Source organism: Schistocerca serialis, chromosome 1, assembly GCF_023864345.2.
Source record: "Schistocerca serialis cubense isolate TAMUIC-IGC-003099 chromosome 1, iqSchSeri2.2, whole genome shotgun sequence".
NCBI classification, from domain to species: Eukaryota; Metazoa; Arthropoda; class Insecta; order Orthoptera; family Acrididae; genus Schistocerca; species Schistocerca serialis.
Genome location: NC_064638.1, coordinates 787,529,745 through 787,551,301, shown reverse-complemented (window position 1 = coordinate 787,551,301; position 21,557 = coordinate 787,529,745).

The following is a 21,557-nucleotide window of genomic DNA, read 5'->3' as shown; positions in this document are numbered from 1 at the left end:
TGCTGAGAAAGAAATTGTGGGCGATATTCGCGAACACTTGTGCTATGTCCATGGAGCGTCTGCTGTCGACAGGTGTACAGTTAGTCGCTGGACATGGAGAGTGAGGTCATGAGATGGCGGTTTGGCGGAGCTCCACGATTTGCAGCTGTCGGGGAGACCATCCATGGCTGTCACACATGACACACCCGACGTAACCCCCTCGAACTTCCACTTGTTTGGACCATTAAAGGATGAAATTGGTGGAAGACATTTTGTGAACGTTTAGGAGGCGATTCACGCAGTGAAGCACTGGCTCCGCCGCCAGGACAAGGATTGGTACCGATAGGGCATACACGCCCTTGTTTCGCCCTGGAGGAACGCCATAGGACGAGATGGTGATTACGTGGAAAAATGGCGTGCATAAATAAAATACCATCCTTTCGTGTGTGTAATTTGCATTATGTTCGACAAAGAATTGTTGAAGAAAAAAAATTCGGTGTATTACTTTCTGAGCAACTTTCGTATAAGTCTGGCAATAAATCATCTGACTATCGGAAAAACGTCATCACGCAATTCCGAAGGTTGCAAGAAAAGACAAGTGCGAGAACTATCGCGCAATCTGCTTGACAACGCATGCATCCAATTATCTGACACGAATAATATACAAAAGGCTGGAAAAGAAAACCTATGATGTATTAGATGAGTCAGTTTGGCTTTAGGAAAGATAAAGGCAGTTGATGATGGAAGCAAGACTAAAAAAATCGAGATACAGTCATAGGATATGCCGACGTGGAAATAACGTTTGATAATGTCAAATGGTAATTCGAAATCCTGGTTAAATGGTGGTAAGCTATAGGGAAAGACGGGTAATACACAGTATGTACAAGAACCAAGAGGGAACAATACGACTGCTGGCTGGGGTGGCCGAGCGGTTTTAGGCGCCACAGTCTGGAACAGAGCGACCGCTACGGTCGCAGGTTCGAATCCTGCCTCGGGCATGGATATGCGTGATGTCCTTAGGTTAGTTAGGTTTAAGTAGTTCTAAGTTCTAGGGGACTGATGACCTTAGAAGTTAAGTCCCATAGTGTTCAGAGCCATTTTTGAACAATATGACTGGAAGGCCAAAAAGGAAGTGCTCCGATTAAAAAGTGTGTAATATAGAAATGTAATCTTTCGCCCCTACTCTTCAAACTATACATCTAAGAGGCAATGACGATAATAATATAAAGGTTCAAGAGTGGAACTAAAATTCATGGTGAAAGGATATAAGTGATAAGATTTGCTGATGACGTCGCTATTCTCCGTGAAAGTGAAGAATTATGTGATCTGTTGCATGGAATGAAGAGTCTAATGAGTGCAGAATGTGGACTGAAGGTAAACCGGAGGAAGACTGAAGTAACGAGAAATATCGGAAATGAGAACAGCGAGAAACTTAACATTAGGATTGATACTCACCGAGTAAGATGAAGTTATTGAATTCTGCTATCTAGGCAGCAAAATAACTCATGACGGGCGGAGCAAGGGGGACGTAAAAATCAGATAGCAGTGCCATCATGGCATTCCAGGGCCAAGAGAAGTCTGCTAGTATCAAACATACGTCGTAAGTTGAGGAAGAAATTTCTGAGAACGTATGTTTGGAGCACAGCATTGCATGGCAATGAGACATGGACTGTGGGAAAATCGGAACAGAAGTGAATCGAAACATTTGAGATGTGGTGGTACGGAAGGATGTTGAAAATTAGGTGGTCTAATTAGATAAGGAATGAGGAGTTTCTCTGCACGATCGGTGAAAAAAGGAACATATGGAAAACACTGACAAGAAGGAATGGTAAGATTGTAGGACTCCTGTTAAGGCACCAGGAAATGAGTTCCACGGTAATAGAGGGAACTGCACTTCGATTCATTTCCAGCAAATAGTTAATGTGCTTTAATACTGTCCGAGGACTACTCAGAAAGTAAGGTCGGATCGGTCGTGAAATGGAAACCACAGTGAAAATCCAAACAGTTTTATTTGAAACAGTTTGCTACACCTTCCAGCTACTCCTCTACATAATCGTCGCTACTCCGACTTAGACATTTGTCGTAGCTTTGTAGCAGTTTTGCCAAATCCTCATCATAGAAGGCAGCCGCCTGTCATTTACACCACTTCTCTATGATGGCCTGCAGTTCGTTATGTTTTCAAAATTGTTATATTCACAGACAGCGGCGCAGGTGAGCAGAAGAACATCGGAGAAGCCAATTCCGGTGAGCCGTGGTAAAATTTGCTGTTTTGAAGAGCACGCCGCTGCGCGAAGTGTAAAGCAGTCGCCTTCCGTTTCTGGCGGTGGCGCCGCTGTGGCAATCGCGGCTTTGGTGTATCCCTCTGGTGGGAAGGGGGAAAGGTTGCCTGTTCACGTGAATTTAAGGGGCGCTATGAGCTCGGCAGGGGGAGTCTGGCAGTCTGGCAGTCGGGGCGAGTCTGGTCAGTTGGTCAGCCAGGTCAGTGTGGGGCGGTCATTGTCTGTCCGTCGTCCGGAGTGCAGGTGTGTGTTGGGCCGCTGGTCTGCTCGAGTTAGTCCGGGCAGTGGTCGTTGGCGGTTTGATCGATCGGTTGGTCGGTCGCGCGCTGAGACGTCTTGGGTGTCGGCGCATGTGAGGTCGGTCCAGTGGGCCGCGCCGTGTAGCGGGAGGACTGGCTTCGCGGCCGACACGAGAGCAACAGGATCCAACCTACGACATCGGCCTGGCAGGTGCGAGCTGCGACGGCGTGAGACGGGAGATTGGAGCGCCTTCCTGCGTCCGTTGAAACAGCTGGCAGCGGGCGGTTAGGGAGAGCGTTTTGGGGGTGCTGCGCCAGGTCTTCGCCAGACGAAACAAACAAAAAAAAAAAAGGTTCAAATGGCTCTGAGCACTATGGGACTCAACTTCTGAGGTCATCAGTCCCCTAGAACTTAGAACTACTTAAACCTAACTAACCTAAGGACATCACACACATCCATGCCCGATGCAGACTGTAGCGCCTAGAACCGCTCGGCCACTCCGGCCGGCTCCCAGTTCACCTAGTGTGATCAAATGTGTTAATGATCTTGATGAATCGCTAGTAAATAAAGTAAATTCTTTAAGAAAAGATGTTGAAAGTAAATTCACGGTTCATCCGGGCTATATACACTTCTGGAAATTGAAATAAGAACACCGTGAATTCATTATCCCAGGAAGGGGAAACTTTATTGACGCATTCCTGGGGTCAGATACATCACATGATCACACTGACACAAACCACAGGCACATAGACACAGGCAACAGAGCACAATGTCGGCACTAGTACAGTGTATATCCACCTTTCGCAGCAATGCAGGCTGCTATTCTCCCATGGAGACGATCGTAGAGATGCTGGATGTAGTCCTGTGGAACGGCTTGCCATGCCATTTCCACCTGGCGCCTCAGTTGGACCAGCGTTCGTGCTGGACGTGCAGACCGCGTGAGACGACGCTTCATCCAGTCCCAAACATGCTCAATGGGGGACAGATCCGGAGATCTTGCTGGCCAGGGTAGTTGACTTACACCTTCTAGAGCACGTTGGGTGGCACGGGATACATGCGGACGTGCATTGTCCTGTTGGAACAGCAAGTTCCCTTGCCGGTCTAGGAATGGTAGAACGATGGGTTCGATGACGGATTGGATGTACCGTGCACTATTCAGTGTCCCCTCGACGATCACCAGTGGTGTACGGCCAGTGTAGGAGATCGCTCCCCACACCATGATGCCGGGTGTTGGCCCTGTGTGCCTCGGTCGTATGCAGTCCTGATTGTGGCGCTCACCTGCACGGCGCCAAACACGCATACGACCATCATTGGCACCAAGGCAGAAGCGACTCTCATCGCTGAAGACGACACGTCTCCATTCGTCCCTCCATTCACGCCTGTCGCGACACCACTGGAGGCGGGCTGCACGATGTTGGGGCGTGAGCGGAAGACGGCCTAACGGTGTGCGGGACCGTAGCCCAGCTTCATGGAGACGGTTGCGAATGGTCCTCGCCGATACCCCAGGAGCAACAGTGTCCCTAATTTGCTGGGAAGTGGCGGTGCGGTCCCCTACGGCACTGCGTAGGATCCTACGGTCTTGACATGCATCCGTGCGTCGCTGCGGTCCGGTCCCAGGTCGACGGGCACGTGCACCTTCCGCCGACCACTGGCGACAACATCGATGTACTGTGGAGACCTCACGCCCCACGTGTTGAGCAATTCGGCGGTACGTCCACCCGGCCTCCCGCATGCCCACTATACGCCCTCGCTCAAAGTCCGTCAACTGCACATCCGGTTCACGTCCACGCTGTCGTGGCATGCTACCAGTGTTAAAGACTGCGATGGAGCTCCTTATGCCACGGCAAACTGGCTGACACTGACGGCGGCGGTGCACAAATGCTGCGCAGCTAGCGCCATTCGACGGCCAACACCGCGGTTCCTGGTGTGTCCGCTGTGCCGTGCGTGTGATCATTGCTTGTACAGCCCTCTCGCAGTGTCCGGAGCAAGTATGGTGGGTCTGACACACCGGTGTCAATGTGTTCTTTTTTCCATTTCCATGAGTGTAGTAAGTGATCAAGCACTTCCCGTCGATATCACTGCAAGGCCGTTCTCATTGCCCCTGCACTGTGCGGCCGGGATCTGTCTTGAAGAGGGAAATGGATGACCAATACGTTATGTGGAGTGCAAAGCTTTTTCGGACTCACTGTGGTTTCCATTTCGCGACCTATCGGGCTTTGCTTCCCGAATAGCCCTCGTATCTAGCTCGTCCTTAATTTTTACAGCGCTTATTTTAGTCGACCTATCACTTCAGACAGTTAAGACACTCAGATCAGCAGCACAGGATCAGGTGACTCCGATTCGTGGCGGGCCCCCCTGCGCTGCCGCCTTAGCTCGGTTGGGAAGAATTAAACGCCGGCCTGATTAGCGCGCAGCCGGGCTGTGAGCGGCTGCTGTTTATTATTACCATTAGTCGGGGCGGGCGGCCAGCGGCGGATTAGCGAGCGCCGGCGCTAATGAAGCCAGGACAGGGCAGTCCGCAGTCCGCAGCGCCACGGGCCGGCCGGATTCATTAGCGCACTTGTTACGCGCATTACACGCCGCGCCAATATGGCGGCCTCGCTGTAAGCCCCGACGGCCTCCACTGCGGATCACCGGCGGTGGCGTCGCGCCACGCGCTCTGCTCTCAGTTAATGTGGGTAACACGGGTTCCCTTAACACACAACACTACAGAGCTGCACACCTGCACGCGTAAGACCTATGACAGAAATCGAAAACACCGAGCAAGCTTCGAGAGACCCAGATAAATTGAGCACACTCAACCTCATCACTGGTAAAATATCCGGAGCTCTACGCAAGACTTATAATAGCACCGACCATTGTAATATTTCTGGGTTAGACATCCAACATATTAGGCTTTAGAAGCTGTTCCCAGGGCAGTGGAGATCAAGAAGTATACAGGGTGTTACAAAAAGGTACGGCCAAACTTTCAGGAAACATTCCTCACACACAAATAAAGAAAATATGTTATGTGGACATATGTCCGGAAATGCTTGATTTCCATGTTAGAGCTCATTTTAGTTTCGTCAGTATGTACTGTACTTCCTCGACTCACCGCCAGTTGGCCCAGTTGAAGGAAGGTAATGTTGACTTCGGGACTTGTGTTGACATGCGACTCATTGCTCTACATCACATCATCAAGCACATCAGTACGTAGCATCAACAGGTTAGTGTTCATCACGAACGTGGCTTTGCATTCAGTGCAATGTTTATAAATGCGGAGTTGGCAGATGCCCAATTGATGTATGGATTAGCACGGGGCAATAGCCGTGGCGCGGTACGTTTGCATCGAGACAGATTTCCAGAACGAAGGTGTCCCGATAGGAAGACGTTCGAAGCAATTGATCGGCGTCTTAGGGAGTACGGAACATTCCAGACTATGACTCGCGACTGGGGAAGACCTAGAACGACAAGGATACCTGCAATGGACGAGGCGACCACGTCACTGTATGGGGAGTGCTACGGGAGAACCAGTTGTTTCCGTACCATGTACAGCGTGTGCAGGCACTATCAGCAGCTGATTGGCCTCCACGGGTACACTTCTGTGAATGGTTCATCCAACAATGTGTTAATCCTCATTTCATTCCAACGTGATCAAATTGTAAATTTTCACAATCAACATGAGTGGGCTGACGAGAATCCGCACGCAATTGTGCAATCACGTCATCAACACAGATTTTCTGTGAACGTTTGGGCAGGCATTGTTGGTGATGTCTTGATTGGGACCCATGTTCTTCCACCTACGCTCAATGGAGCACGTTATCATGATTTCATACGGGATAATCTACCTGTGCTGCTATAACATGTGCCTTTACAAGTACGACACAACATGTGGTTCATGCACGATGGAGCTCCTGCACACTTCGTGCGGCATACCAGAAAAGGCGTGACCCGAACGCTACCGAAGTGCTTAGTCTACAATTTCGTCAGTCTTTTGTTTTTGATTTAAACTGTTTTTGATAATTCTAAAGTGACTGATTGATAGTCAGCCGTTGAGAGATATTTAGATTAAAAATTTAATGCATTCCAATCACTAGTTTAACTAATAATAACTATACTTTAACGTTTTGGCGCCCTTGCTCCGAACCCAGCAGCCAATCACAGAGCAGTAGCATTATGCAGGCGGTCTTTCTCAAGGGAATGGTACCGAATCTAACATCTGTCACAGGTACCTCACACCACATTTCGTCATCTATACAGGGTGTTACAAAAAGGTACGGCCAAACTTTCAGGAAACATTCCTCACACACAAATAAAGAAAATATGTTATGTGGACATGTGTCCGGAAACGCTTAATTTCCATGTTAGAGCTCATTTTAGTTTCGTCAGTATGTACTGTGCTTCCTCGATTCACCGGCAGTTAGCCCAATTGAAGGAAGGTAATGTTGACTTCGATGCTCACGTCATCAACACAGATTTTCTGTGAACGTTTGGGCAGGCATTGTTGGTGATGTCTTGATTGGGCCCCATGTCCTTCCACCTACGCTCAAAGGAGCACGTTATCATGATTTCATACGGGATACTCTACCTGTGCTGCTAGAACATGTGCCTTTACAAGTACGACACTACATGCACGATGGAGCTCCTGCACATTTCAGTCGAAGTGTTCGTACGCTTCTCAACAACAGATTCGGTGACCGATGCATTGGTAGAGGCGGACAAATTCCATGGCCTCCACGCTCTCCTGTCCTCAACCCTCTTGACTTTCATTTATGGGGGCATTTGAAAGCTCTTGCCTACGCAAACCCGGTACCAAATGTAGAGACTCTTCGCGCTCCTATTGTGGACGGCTGTGATACAATATGCCATTCTCCAGGGCTGCATCAGCGCATCAGGGATTCCACGCGACGGGGGGTGGATGCATGTATCCTCGCTAACGGAGGACATTTTGAACGTTTCCTGCAACGAAGTGTTTGAAGTCACGCTGGTACGTTCTGTTGCTGTGTGTTTCCATTCCATGATTAATGTGATTTGAAGAGAAGTAATAAAATGAGCTCTAACATGGAATGTAAGCGTTTCAGGACACATGTCCACATAACATTTTTCTTTCTTTGTGTGTGAGGAATGTTTCCTGAAAGTTTGGCCGTACCTTTTTGTAACACCCTGTATAGATGACGAAATGTGATGTGAGGTACCTGTGACAGATGTTAGATTCGGTACCTTTCCCGTGAGAAAGACCGCCTGCATAATGCTACTGCTCTGTGATCGGCTGCTGGGTTCGGAGCAAGGGCGCCAAAACGTTAAAGTATAATTATTATTAGTTAAACTAGTGATTGGAATGGCTTCAATTTTTAATCTAAATATCTCTCAACGGCTGACTATCAATCAGTCACTTTAGAATTATCAAAAACAGTTAAAATCAAAAACAAAAGACTGACGAAATTGTAGACTAAGCACTTCGGTAGCGTTCGGGTCACGCCTTTTCTGGTATGCCGCACGAAGTGTCTCGGGCTGTTCGTCACTGTGGATTAGGCAGTCGAGAAGAACAGACATGTTGTTTGTTGTAGGATGTGCTTCCAATTTTTATTTAAGTTCCTTTTCGTCACTCTGGATTAGGCAATCGAGATGTACAGTCATGTTGTCTGTGGCAGGATGTGTTTGCCAGTATTCAGTATTAAAAGATTCACTCCGATAGTCATGAGGCACAGACACGTGCCACAAATAGTGTAAAGATACATTTTCGTAAACATTGTGTTTGATCATGCACTTTGCTGTATCAGAAGGTGTTGTATTACAATCATGTAGTGATCTCGTGTGGCTATATCCCAAGGAAGTGATACATTATTTCAGAACAGAACCCCCCTAAAAGTCAGTTTCAGCCTCAAGGTACAGACCTGCGTGCTGTTTTCTGCGCTGGGGGACATAAACTTGAAGACCGCAGGTTAGTGAACTATATCAGAACCTTCGTATTCCACACAGTGCAGTGGAAACAACTAGGCGCCTCACGTGTTCTGCATGCACAGAACAAATGTGCTCAGTGACACGTCATCCACAGTAATGCAGAGGAGGTAAAGGAGGATCATCGTTCAAATGGTTCAAATGGCTCTGAGCACTATGGGACTCAACTGCTGAGGTCATTAGTCCCCTAGAACGTAGAACTAGTTAAACCTAACTAACCTAAGGACATCACAAACATCCATACCCGAGGCAGGATTCGAACCTGCGACCGTAGCGGTCTTGCGGTTCCAGCGGTCTTGCGCCTTTAACCGCACGGCCTCTTCGGCCGGCGGATCATCGTTACTGACACCAACAATCAATTCATTCTTCCTTTCTTGCCGTACCATACATGAAACAACTACCACACACACACACACACACACACACACACACACATACACACACACACGCACACACACACACACACACACCCTATGCCACAACACAATACAACAGACATTCAAAAGAAGATATGGAAATAGATGAACATGCAGACACAGACACAGACGATGACATGAACACACAAGTATCACCAGTTTTGCGAAAGGTAAACTTTTCGAAAAGAATAATTTTAGTATTTAAACTGACTGCTCTACAGTAACTCGTTTTTAAAATGATTATGGAGTTCGCTACTTTGACTTAGTTCTCATAAAAATTATCTGAACATGAAATACTGATAAATATACTGCTTTGTAAAATTGATTGTCAATAATCAAAATTTAATTAGCAAGTCGAAAGCTTTAACTTTTTTTGTTCTTTTTCATTTAAACTATTAATCAATTCGATAAACTTCACTCTCCTTATCATTTACTTTCAGTTCATTAATGACACACTCGGTTGATTATAGATACAGAGAGGATCCTGTCAGGTAGTTGTTACTGAGGACTACACATCTTAACACACGTAAGTTGCTAAGGTATACGTTACTGCTGGACGATTCATATCTAACACTGGCAAAGCCTTTTAAAATTCTGTATGATAAACTGGTCGGGTCTGACTTCAAAGCGGTGCGCTCGGTGCAGCGAGGTCCACTACACCACGCCAATGTACGGCCATAGGCTCTTCACCGCAGTTAACTTTAGGCCCCCAGCGCTCTTCTTAAACACTCGTTAAACTGGATGCTTAGCGGTGTATCCAATTACTTCTCCACATTATGCCTTACCATACCGTACGTAAAAACTTGCAGTGAAACAAGTCTTGCGTCTTCTCGCAGCAGAATTCTTCTTCTGCGTCCGAACCCCCTCACTCGCTACTAACCGACTCTCTTGACTACCACCTCACACGCTGCCCGACTGCGCCGCGCAGCTGCGCTCAGCGACAGAACGACAATAACAATAACTTCTTTGGTTTACATAACGATATTTCCTGACTTGGCCATTGCGTCTACTACAGTTCTTTACATTATATTTCACTGGCTATTTTTCACATAGTAAATTATTAAAACACATATATATCACAATAATATACACAACATATTTATATACTTCATATAGATGTACGTAGCTAAAAAAGCAGGAAAATTTTAGATGTGGGAACCGTGTTGTTCTTTTACAAGACTGCCGTACCACTGATTTTCTCCAGATACAAAAGAGAGAGCGCTGTTGTGCTTACATGTGCGCCGTCTCTTTGTCGCTGGTATGTAGTTCTAAACATATTTCAAGTGTGGATTCAGCGCAATTATTCTTTCCGGGTGTTACATTGCTCCCAAGCGTTAGTGCCCCATTGACAAAGAACAATAGCCTCAAGGAGCTTCTGTGGTCCGTGTTTATGCTGTGGTTGAAAAGTTGATCACCAGTATTAACTTAGATTCAAATATCATTGAAAAAATCTGTAGTACATAATGTAATCTAGTTTCTTGTTCAAATATGTGTAGTTACTTTTTCCTAATATTACATATAAGGTATTTGATTCATATAGTGGAATAATTCACGAAACTTTCATCAAACTACCAAAACGAGGAATAAACGGATGTAATTCTGAAAACACTAACACACATTAACATGTGAAATAGCTCGAAAGACTGAAATTATAATTTTATCCGTGTGTTTTTTTATATCCGATAAATGGAAAACACAAAACAGCAAATGGAATAACATATTAATGAGAAAAATATTTACGGAATAACTTAAATACGTGTTTTACACGACCGTCAGTGGTCGGGGATTAAAGTCTCAGGCAAGTAATCAAAACATCTTGCTTCCTCGGTTGCTTCAATTAAGAATGAAAATCATCAACAATCGCCGCCGAACACTTCGGTTATAAGGAGTCTCCCACGGACTTCCAGTGGTCTTGCCAGTGAAAGCGGGACAGCAGACGCGGCTTCAGGGCACACACCTACCGTCAGTATGAGAAACTGCACCTAAAAGGTGAAAGAATCAGTAATGATCAACGGAGTAAGGATCAGGAAAGCAACGAAAACCACTACATTAACGACACATGAAGTGTATCGACAGGGCATGTAGCCTATAACTGAGAAAGTGTCATGATGCTCTCTCCTTTGCCAAACGTTTCTGGATTAGTCCCCCATTCGGATTTCCGGGATCAGGCTAGTCAAGGTATAGCGGGGTTCAGGAAAGTGAAATGGAAGAAAGATAAGGATTTCTCGGCAGACATGTATAGGGTCGTATCAGTACCAGTAGATAATGACGCAACGAGAGTTAGTCTCATGACGAACTGGAGGGTAGGGCAGTAAATGAGTTACTGTGAACTGTTCAATAAGAGGGTAGTTCTCATCATAATCGGCAGCAAACCAATGGTAGCCAAGGTACACAAAACAGTGTCACAAGCGGAGTCCAAACCGATAGGGCATGTCTATGAGGAAACTGAACAGGTAATACACTATGTAAAAGTGATATAGAAATATAATGATCACGAGGGTTTGAAGCGTTGAAGTAGGGGGAAAGAATAGGAGAAAAACTTACAGGAAATAATGTACTCAGTATTAGGAATAAGAGAGAAGGAGGACTGAAGTCTGAAATAAATTTCGGATGGTAATAGCGAATACACTGTTAAAAAGTTTTAAGAGGAGGAGGTATACTTGGATACGTCCTGGACACATGGGAAAATTCCATCTGCATTACATCAGGGTCACATAGTGGATTGGATGGGATATCATGGAGTAATTATAGACTCAGAGAACAGTTCAGTAATGATGAAGAGTAGGCTGATGTTTAAGACTACAGTTGAGAAGAAGCAATATGGAAAGTTGAGAAAAACTGAAGAGGTGACCAATGATCCTAAGACAGTGAATACGTAGATCCAAAGAGTATTCGCTTGGCCCAGAGGAAGAGATCTCAGAGAGAAGAGAGGGCACTAATCGCGAACAGTGCGGACGGCCAACTGCGAGACAATGTTGCTCTCTGTCGAAGATATAAAGCGAGCTGCTGGGATCACTGTGTTTGAACGCCTTTTTCTGGTGAGTGAACAAGTCATTTAAATAGTAGCTGATTTTGACATTTAAACTATCAGACCATTTGATAAAATGCCCATGCACTAACCTAACCTTGTTCTTTAACGTTCACGGGTGTAGTTAAGACAGTTGAGTTAATGTGTGCCACGTCGCTCGCTTGATCTTTCCAGCTAATGAAAGACGTTGACGACATTATATCCGTAATTGACGTTATGTAGTTCTACGCACATCTTAGCAAGTTTACAGTACTAGAAGCTGGCCCTGCAGTTATCGGAGGACCCTTAATTCGCATACTATTGACTGGTCACTTTCGTGTTGTAGAAATTTATTCATCGAAGTTGATCTAACACTGTTCGTAACGGGAGACCGTGAAAAAGTGGGCTGGGTTCGGATCTTCTGATAGTGTGCAATATACCGCCCGTGAAGAGTGGCCTTGTTGATTCAGCTCCAAAAAATTAATTACATTTGTTATGATGATGTTCGGTTCGGGGGGCGCTCAACTGCGGGATCATTAGCGCCCGTACAAAGGCCCAGTTTTCATACTGTCCAATTTTTTTACACGATCCAATTTAGCCACTGTTACGAATGATGATGATGATGATCAAATGATGAGGACTGTGGTGTAACCGCCAGACACCACACTTGCTAGGTGGTAGCCTTTAAATCTGCAGCGGTCCGCTAGTATACGACGGACCCGCATGCCGCCACTGTCAGTGATTGCAGATCGAGCGCCGCCACACGGCAGGTCTAGAGACACTTCCTAGCACTCGCCGCAGTTGTACAGCCGACTTTGCTAGAGATGGTTCACTGACAAATTACGCTCTCATTTGCCGAGACGATAGTTAGCATAGCCTTCAGCTACGTCATTTGCTACGACCTAGCAAGGCGCCATTATTATTTGCTATTTATCTTGTGATGCATGTACCGTCAGACCGATGTTCACCAATTCTGGATTAAAGTTAAATATTCCAGCAGCTACGTATTATTTTTACTAGACTCAACGTCCTTAAATGTTTCAGACCTCACGCCAGCCTGCGTGAGCTTAACGCGTGCCTTTCGGCTACCCATCATAGTGGCTTGGCTGTCTTGCCAAGTCACAACAAGGACAACACAAACACCCATTCCCCGGGCAGAGAAAATCCCCAACCCGGCAGGGAAACGAACCCGGGATCCCGTGATCCAGAGGCAGCAACTAGACCAGGAGCTGCGGACTTCATTTGTTTATATCAAGTGTTTCGTGATGTCATGTGATTGTTTTCCACACTCAGTTGAGAGATGACGAATGAGTAAATTGAACTCTTGGTTTTTGAATCGTATCATGTTAGCAACTTGGGAGTAACTGAAGGTATGGTTCGTAGAGACGTATTTGCATAGCGTGAGTCTGTTTGAAAATCAGGCCTGCGAAGTCGCAGTGCCGGAGATCTAGGTTACTGGTGCCATTCTTCAAGGATAATCTTATCTGTTAAACTGATTAGACATACTAGACTACTTTTAAGAACGTTCTGGAAGCGAGATTTTAGGGAATACAGAAACATGCCAAATGTATACTAAATAAAAGAAGTGGGTTACTCTCTTCATCTGTAAATTAACTGTTTTATACTATTGGTTATCAGTATTTAAAAATGTTCCACTTTAATTAAGCAATAAATCTATGTTAGGACCATATTTTAATTATTATTTTAATTCCCATCATTGTGAATTAGGTGACTAAAGATGGTACTGGTTATAGAATCTGTGTCGTTCCCCCACTATTTGAATTGATGTTTGAAATTTCTGTTTGGTGCATAAATTACGCCGGCCGAAGTGGCCGTGCGGTTAAAGGCGCTGCAGTCTGGAACCGCAAGACCGCTACGGTCACAGGTTCGAATCCTGCCTCGGGCATGGATGTTTGTGATGTCCTTAGGTTAGTTAGGTTTAACTAGTTCTAAGTTCTAGGGGACTAATGACCACAGCAGTTGAGTCCCATAGTGCTCAGAGCCATTTGAACCATTTGCATAAATTACAATACTATGTTTGTTAAATGTAGTATTGAAATTTATGAGCATAATCATCTGAACTAAGTAAAATTACTTAAAATTACAATTGTCTTACCACAGTTTCGCTGTTTAGTAAAGATTTACTTTACGAAACCAGAGTGGGTTGTTTTCAACGTTAAAGTATATTCATGTTATTGGTGAAACTTCTGAAAGATCAATGAATGCCTGTGTAAGCTCGTTGGTAAAATTAATGATATGTTACATAATTAGCTATCTTTCCATACCAGAATCCTGCATTCAGCTCTGAACCAAGCAAAGGGTGACCCTCCTAAACCCATTCTTGTCAAAAAGCCTTTCAACTGGTAGGAGGGCACGGTTATTTTTCCTCAAACGGGCATACATTGATAATTGTTCACTAAGCAGGAAGAGTGCACAAGATTGTACAATTATTAGGGTCTTGTTATACTTACTGTCTCTGACTCGTATGTGCAGAGTCACATCTTTATGGGAAAGCAACTTTTCCTGGGACTGAAGTATTTGTAGAAAGACTGTTTTTCAATATCAACTTGGCATCAGGGAAGCGTCTGATGTTGGCATGGCAGCCAAGTTATGTCAGTGGCCCAGAAACCTATTACGGAGGGCTAAATATATCTCCTTGACAACAGTCAGTGATACGAGTACTGCTTGCACTGCACGTGTTTTCCTGCTTGCTACAATTCATGAAGGCATTGTGCTAGTAGAAGGCACATGTGCAAACAGAAAAAATTGCACCTTTTATAGAGGAACACTGCCCCCTACGGATAGTGGACCTCGCCGTTGGTGGGGAGGCTTGCGTGCCTCAGTGATACAATCGAGGGGTATCTGCTGCGAGTCCAGACAAACGTGTGGCTCCCGAATAGTGATAGCAGCCTTTCAGTACTTGCAGAGGCAACAATCTGGATGACTGACTGATCTGGCCTTGTAACATCAGGCAAAACGTCCTTGCTGTGCTCGTACAGCAAACGGCTGAAAGCAAGGGCAAAACTACAGCTGTAATTTTTCCCGAGCGTATGCAACTCTGCTGTATAGTTAAATTATGATGGAATCCTTTTGGATAAAATATTCTGGAGATAAAATAGTACCCCAGCCGGATCTCCGGGTGGGGACTACTCAGGAGGACGTCGTTATCAGGAGAAACAAAACTGGCGTTCTACGGATAGGAGCAATGAATGTCAGATCCCTTAATTGGGCAGGTAGGTTAGGAAATTCAAAAAGGGAAAGGGTAGTTTAATGCTAGATATAGCAGGAGTTAGTGAAGTTCGCTGGCAGGAGGAACAGGACCTCTGGTCAGGTGAATAAAGGGTTATAAATACAAAATCAAATAGGGTTAATGCAGGAGTAGGTCTAGTAATGAGAAAAAAGGATGAACTTGGATTAGCTACCATGGACAGCAGAGTGAACGCATTATTGTAACCAAGATAGACACGAGCCCACAACCACTACATTAGTACAAGTTTATATGCCAACTAGCCCCACAGACGACGAAGAGATTGAAGAAATGTGTGATGAGATAAAAGAAATTATTCAGATGGTTAAGGGAGTTGAAAACATAATAGTCATGGGGGACAGGAATTCGGTAATACCAAAAGGAAAAGAAGGAAAAATACTAGGTGATTATGGATTGGGGAAAAAGAATGAAAAAGGAAGCCGCCTGGTATAATTTTGCACAGAACTTAATTTAATTATAGCTAACACTTGATTTAAGAATCATGAAAGAAGGCTGTGTATGTGGAAGAGACATAGAGACACCAGACCGTTTCAGATTGATTATATAATGGTAAGATGGATGTTCAGGTACGAGATATTAAATTATAAGCCATTTAGAGGGGCAGATGCGGACTCTGAAAACAATTTATTGGTTATGAACTTAGATTAAAACTGAAGAAACTGACAAAAGGTAGCAATTTATGGAGGTGGCACATGGGTTAACTAAAAGAATCAGACGTTGTACAGAGTTTCAGAGGGAGCATTATGGAAAGATTCATAAGAACAGGGGAAAAGAAAACGGTAGAAGAGAATGGGTAACTTGAGAGTTGAAATAGCGAAAGCAGCAGAGGATCGAGCAAGTCAAAAGAAAACTGCTAGTACAAATATCTGGGCAACACAAGAGGTACTGAATTTAACTAATGTAATGAGAAATTACAAAAATGCAGTAAATGAAGCAGGCGAAACGGAACACAAACGTCTAAAAAATGAGATCGGAAAGAAGTGCAAAATTGCTAAGCATATTGGCTAGAGAATAAATATAAGGCTTCAGACGCATATATCACTAGGAGAAAGATGGATACCGCCTATAGCAGAAGTAAAGAGACTTTTGTAAAAAGAACCACCTTTATGAATATCAAGAGTTCAGATTGGAAACCAAAGCAAAGAATGGAAAGCAGAAAAGTGGAAGGAGTATGTAGAGGGTCCATACGTGGGAGATGTACTTCAGGGCAATATTATGGAACTGGAAGAACACGTAGATAATGATCAGGCAGGAGATATGATACTGCTTGAAGAATATGACAGAGCGCTGAAAGACTTTAGTCGAAACAAGGCCCCCGAAGTAGATAACATTCTGTTAGAACTACAGGTAGCCTTGGGAGAGCAAGCCACGACAAAACTCTTCCATCTGGGGAGGAAGATGTATGAGACAGGCGAAATACCCTCAGACTTCAAGAGGAATATAATAATTCCAATCCCAAAGAAAGCAGGTGCTGACACGTGCGAGAATTACCGAACAAACAGTCTAATAAGTCGCAGTTGCAAAATACTAACACGAAATATTTGCAGAAGAATGAAAAAACTAGAATAAGCTGACCTCAAGAAAGATAAGTTTGTATTCTGGAGAAATTTGGGAACAGGCGAGGCAATACTCAACCTACGATTTCTTATAGAAGATGGTTAAGGAAAGGCAAACTTACATTTATAGCATTTGTAGACTTAAAAAAAGCTTTTGACAGTGTTGATTGGAATACTCTCCTGCAAGTTCTAAAGGTGACAAGGGTAAAACACAGAGAGCGAAAGGCTAATTTGTACAGAAATCACATGGCAGTTACAAGAGCCAAGGGGCATAAAGGGAAGTACTGGTTGAGAAGGGAGTGAGACAGCGTTGTAGGCTGCTACCAATGTTATCAAGTCTGTACACTGAGCAACCAATAAAGGCATCCAAAGAAAAATTTAGAGAAATGTAGAGAGGGAATTAAATTTCAGGGAATAGAATTGAAAACTGTGAGGTTTCCTGATGCATTTTAATTCTGTCAGAGACGGCGAAGGAATTGGAAGAAAAGTTGAATGAATGGACAATGTGTTGAAAGGAGGTTGTGAGATGAATCAACAAAAGCATAACGAAGATAATGAAATGTAGTCGTATTAAATAAGGAGATGCTGAGGAAATTAGATTAAGAAATGAGTCACATAAAGTAATACATGAGTTTTGCTGGCTGAGCAATGTAGAGAGTATATAAACTGTAGACTGGCCATGGGAAGAAAACTATTTCTGAAGAAGAGAAATTTGCTAACATCGACCACAGATTTATGTGTTACGAAGTTTTTCTGAAAGTATATATCTGGAGTGTTGCAATTGTAAGCGTATTTTCATATCGTTGGCTTGGTTGCGGAGTATCTTTGCGAGTGGCTGCATTTGCAGGGTCGATCACGGGACACGGAGCTGCTATGTTGTGTTCTGGGTAGCTCTGCATTGGAAAGGCATTATTATGGAAGTTCAAGTTTGCCTGCAAGTATTATTATCGTGAATTAATGAGATATGAAAGTGGATTCAGTGAAAAGTGCGTAAAGAAGTAATTAAAAGTAAGCAGTGCCACCGGTAACGTATTTGAGTATCCGCGCGTTTGAGTGTCGAACCGTACAACATAAATCATCTGCGTCGTGTTCGGCCTCCCAGAATGAAACTAATGTCAATCGGTAAAATAATTTACTACAAAGAGTGCAAGTGTCTTGTAGCGAACGTGAGACCATGCGTTCGGTCATCGCTTTTCCGCATCATCAACAATCAGCTGCATCGCGTCGTTTACGCGCACGCTCGTGCGAGTGAGAACTGTGCACGGTAAATTAACTTACACGAATAGTGTTGTATTATTACAAGTGTCAAGAAGGAATGGTATCAGATATCTGTGTGTACGTGACGAGCGTAAGAACTCGTTCAACCATTCGGCTTCCGCATCATCAACAATCACCTGCGTCGTGTCGATTATGCGGACGCTCGTCCAAGTGATAATTGTGGACGGATAATCATCATCATTGCCTGTGTATCTGTCACCGAAGGTTCGGCCAGAGTAAGACTGTGAAATACATGTGACGGCGTGAAGTACAATAGCAACAGACATTAACATTGTCAAGAATACTGTGCAGTAATAAAGGAATGATAATTATGACCTCTCATCAAATCAGCAAGAATGTTAATTGGCATCAATACTTACGAAGTGTAATCTGCGATTTTCTTATCGTCTCAGAATATATTTGTTCATACCAGACGTAGGACAGTGTTGTGTTTAGTGTTGAGTGGTTAATCTAAACCCTCTTGCATATTTATATACATAATTTCAGGCAAGTCAGGAACAGTGTGGAGCAGAAATAATACGATAGCTATGGGAGTATCACGTACGTGATGTGGACAGGCAACACGGAGAAAGCGAGAACAGTTTAAGGGTAGTCCACCAGTTCTACCCGCGGGCGTGTGACATAATGTATGGAAGTGAAACATAGACGATAAACAGTTTAGACAAGAAGAGAATAGAAACTTTCGAAATGTGCTACAGAAGAATGCTGATGATAAGATGGGTCGATCATGTAACTAATGAGGAGTTACTGAGTAGAACTGGGGAGAAAAGGAATTTTTGGCACAACCTGACTAGAAGAAGAGATTGGTTCGTAGGACACTTTCTGGGACGTCAAGGGACAACCAGTTTAGTACTGGAGGGAGGGAGGGAGGCGTGGGGCATAAAAACCGTAGAGGGGGCAAGAGATGAATACAGTAAGCAGATTGAGAAGGATGTTGCTTGTAGTAGTTAAGCAGAGATGAAGAGGTTTGCATAGGACAGAGCAGCAAGGGGAACTGCATCAAACCAGTGTTTGGACAAAAGATCACAACAACAATAGAGGAAGCAGATGTGGATGCAGTCGTGAATATTCCAGAAGGTGGGAACCCCTAGACTATTCTTGTTGGATGAGTTTTGATAAGCCGTGTACCTTCACTGATTTTGATAAATTGGTGACTAATACAGACAATGTTAAACATGGGAATTTGCAGCGTGTGGAAACAACGTTACAGGCGAGGGTGGGGGTCGAGCCTCAGGGAGAAGGAGTCGAAACAAGTAACCGAGAATATGGCCGACGCAAGTGTTTTAGATGTGGTAGTGGGTGTCATTTAGTTGAGGATTGTTGGGCGCCTCACAAGAAGAGCATCAACAGGTGACGCCAGGGTACAGGATACAGGGGTGGGTCGAGACCTCTCCCGCAAAGATGTTATAAGGTATGTGCGGTTAATCCCACCCAGGTACCATTTGTGCGTGCCACTGGGGACGGAACACGTGTGCGTTTTATAGATTCAGCACCAGTGACGCATGCAGGTCAGTCTCTGGTGAGCCTTTAGCACTGAAAGGTCAAGTTATTGCAAACACAATTGGAATTGTAGGTAGCTAAGTTGCTTTCAGCTGAAGTGATAATGGCTTCTGATGTTTTGAAAAAGACGCAGCGTCTCCTTGATTATTCAAGCAGGGAATTGTATTTTAAATTTTCCCCCCAGAAAAAGACCTCATTTTACAGAGATAAGATTTGGTTCATAGTAGCTCAGATTCAATCAAAAAACAGTGTGTTTGACTTTTAGCAGTTGCCACCCAACAAGTCAGAGAATTTATTACGTATGTGAAGAGAATTTTTGCATTTTTCACTGACTGATTGGAGGTGACTGATCAAATTCAGTACAAAATCAGACTGACAGATGGCATACAAGGGTGAAGGGCCCCTTATTGGCTGTACAAATCGAAGATGCATGAAATGCGGGAGATTATTAACAGCCTGTTAGCAGGCGGAGTAATTAGGCCATCTGTGTCTCCCTGTGCAACTCTTACTTTCTTGGTACCTAAGCCAGCGGGCGCCAGGTCGACGGCGATGGTTGACCATTTATTACCAGACACCACTGAACGAAGAACCTCAACCATTAACCGCACTTTGTACTGATTATATTCTCTCTGAATTTAGTACAGTGCCCTTTGGGCTGGCTACGGGGGAAGCTATGCTGTCCAGATTATTAGACTCATTATTTAGGCATTTGAAGTTTAAATGCTTCTTCAATTATTTCGATAATGTAGTAGTGCACAGAACTAACTTGCATTAACATCTTGACATCTGAGATAACTACTGACCTGCTTTAAACAAGAGGGATTGATTATAAAACCGCCTAAGATAACACTGCCGCATAAGGAGATCTCATTTTTAGGGCACATTGTATCGGCCAATGTAGTGAGAATTGAACATTCAAGTACTAAATCTATTTATAACTTTCCCAGACCCCGGAATAAAAGGGCTATAGCTAGTTTCGTGGCGATGGAAAATCTGTTTTAGAAAATTTGTGCCTGGATTTGAGAAAATCGTGGATTCCCTGAACCAGTTTCATAGAAAGTTTCGAAGACTTGAGTGGGGAGAGTTGCAGCAGGCCTCATTTGAAACCCTAAAGTGGTTAATTTGCAACGTTTCAGTGCTGGGCGTTAGGCATTTCAATTTACCGTTTATCATGCAAACAGGCGCATCGAACGTAAATGTAGTGGCGCCCCTCCTGCAAGGGCATGGAGGGGAGATTAGGTCATTAGCTTATGGTTCGAGGCCGTTGTCAGAACCCGCAAGACATTATTCAGTGCACAAACTGGAAGCGTTGGATATTTTGTACGCGTTAGAAAAATTTAGGTTTTACACAGAACACCGAAGGTTTTAGGTTGGAAACTAACAACCAACTTGGTTTCTGGCCAGACCGCGCGAGACCGGAAGGGTTGCGTGCTATATTGTCCGTATTTCTGCCTTTCACTTCGACAGTGTCCACATTTGAAGTATACAGAATCAAATCGCCATGCCTTGAGCCGGATGTTTGATAAGTCGAAGATGGAAAAGACTCGGGAAGATCTGCAGGCGATTACGGTGTCCCGTCAGGTGGGGCGTTGTGGGCTGCCATTTTCACAAAAATTCCGATGTTCTTTAGTAATTTGGGAAAATAACAGGCCAAACACCGGGAGAGGCATTGTTAAAAGTGTGAAGGGTCTACAGTCCGGCAAGGGATATAGGACTACATATGGTGGAAGGCTGAAAATCTGTGTCCCTAGTAGTCTGGTGAAAGCGGTCTGTGTGGGGGGCCCATGGGAGCCTGTAAAACTAAGATGAAAATCAAATAACACCTAACATGGAAAGCCATGGCCGTAGAAATTAAAGCTCAAGTGTCCCAGTACCACGAGCGCAAATTAGGAAAACCTGATAAGGAGCCGGCCGAAGTGGCCGAGCGGTTCTATGCGCTACAGTCTGTAACCGCGCGACCGCTGCGGTCGCAGGTTCGAATCCTGCCTCGGGCATGGGCGTTTGTGATGTCCTTAGGTTAGTTAGGTTTAAGCAGTTCTAAGCTCTAGGGGACTGATGACCACAGCAGTTAAGTCCCATAGTGCTCAGAGCCCTTTT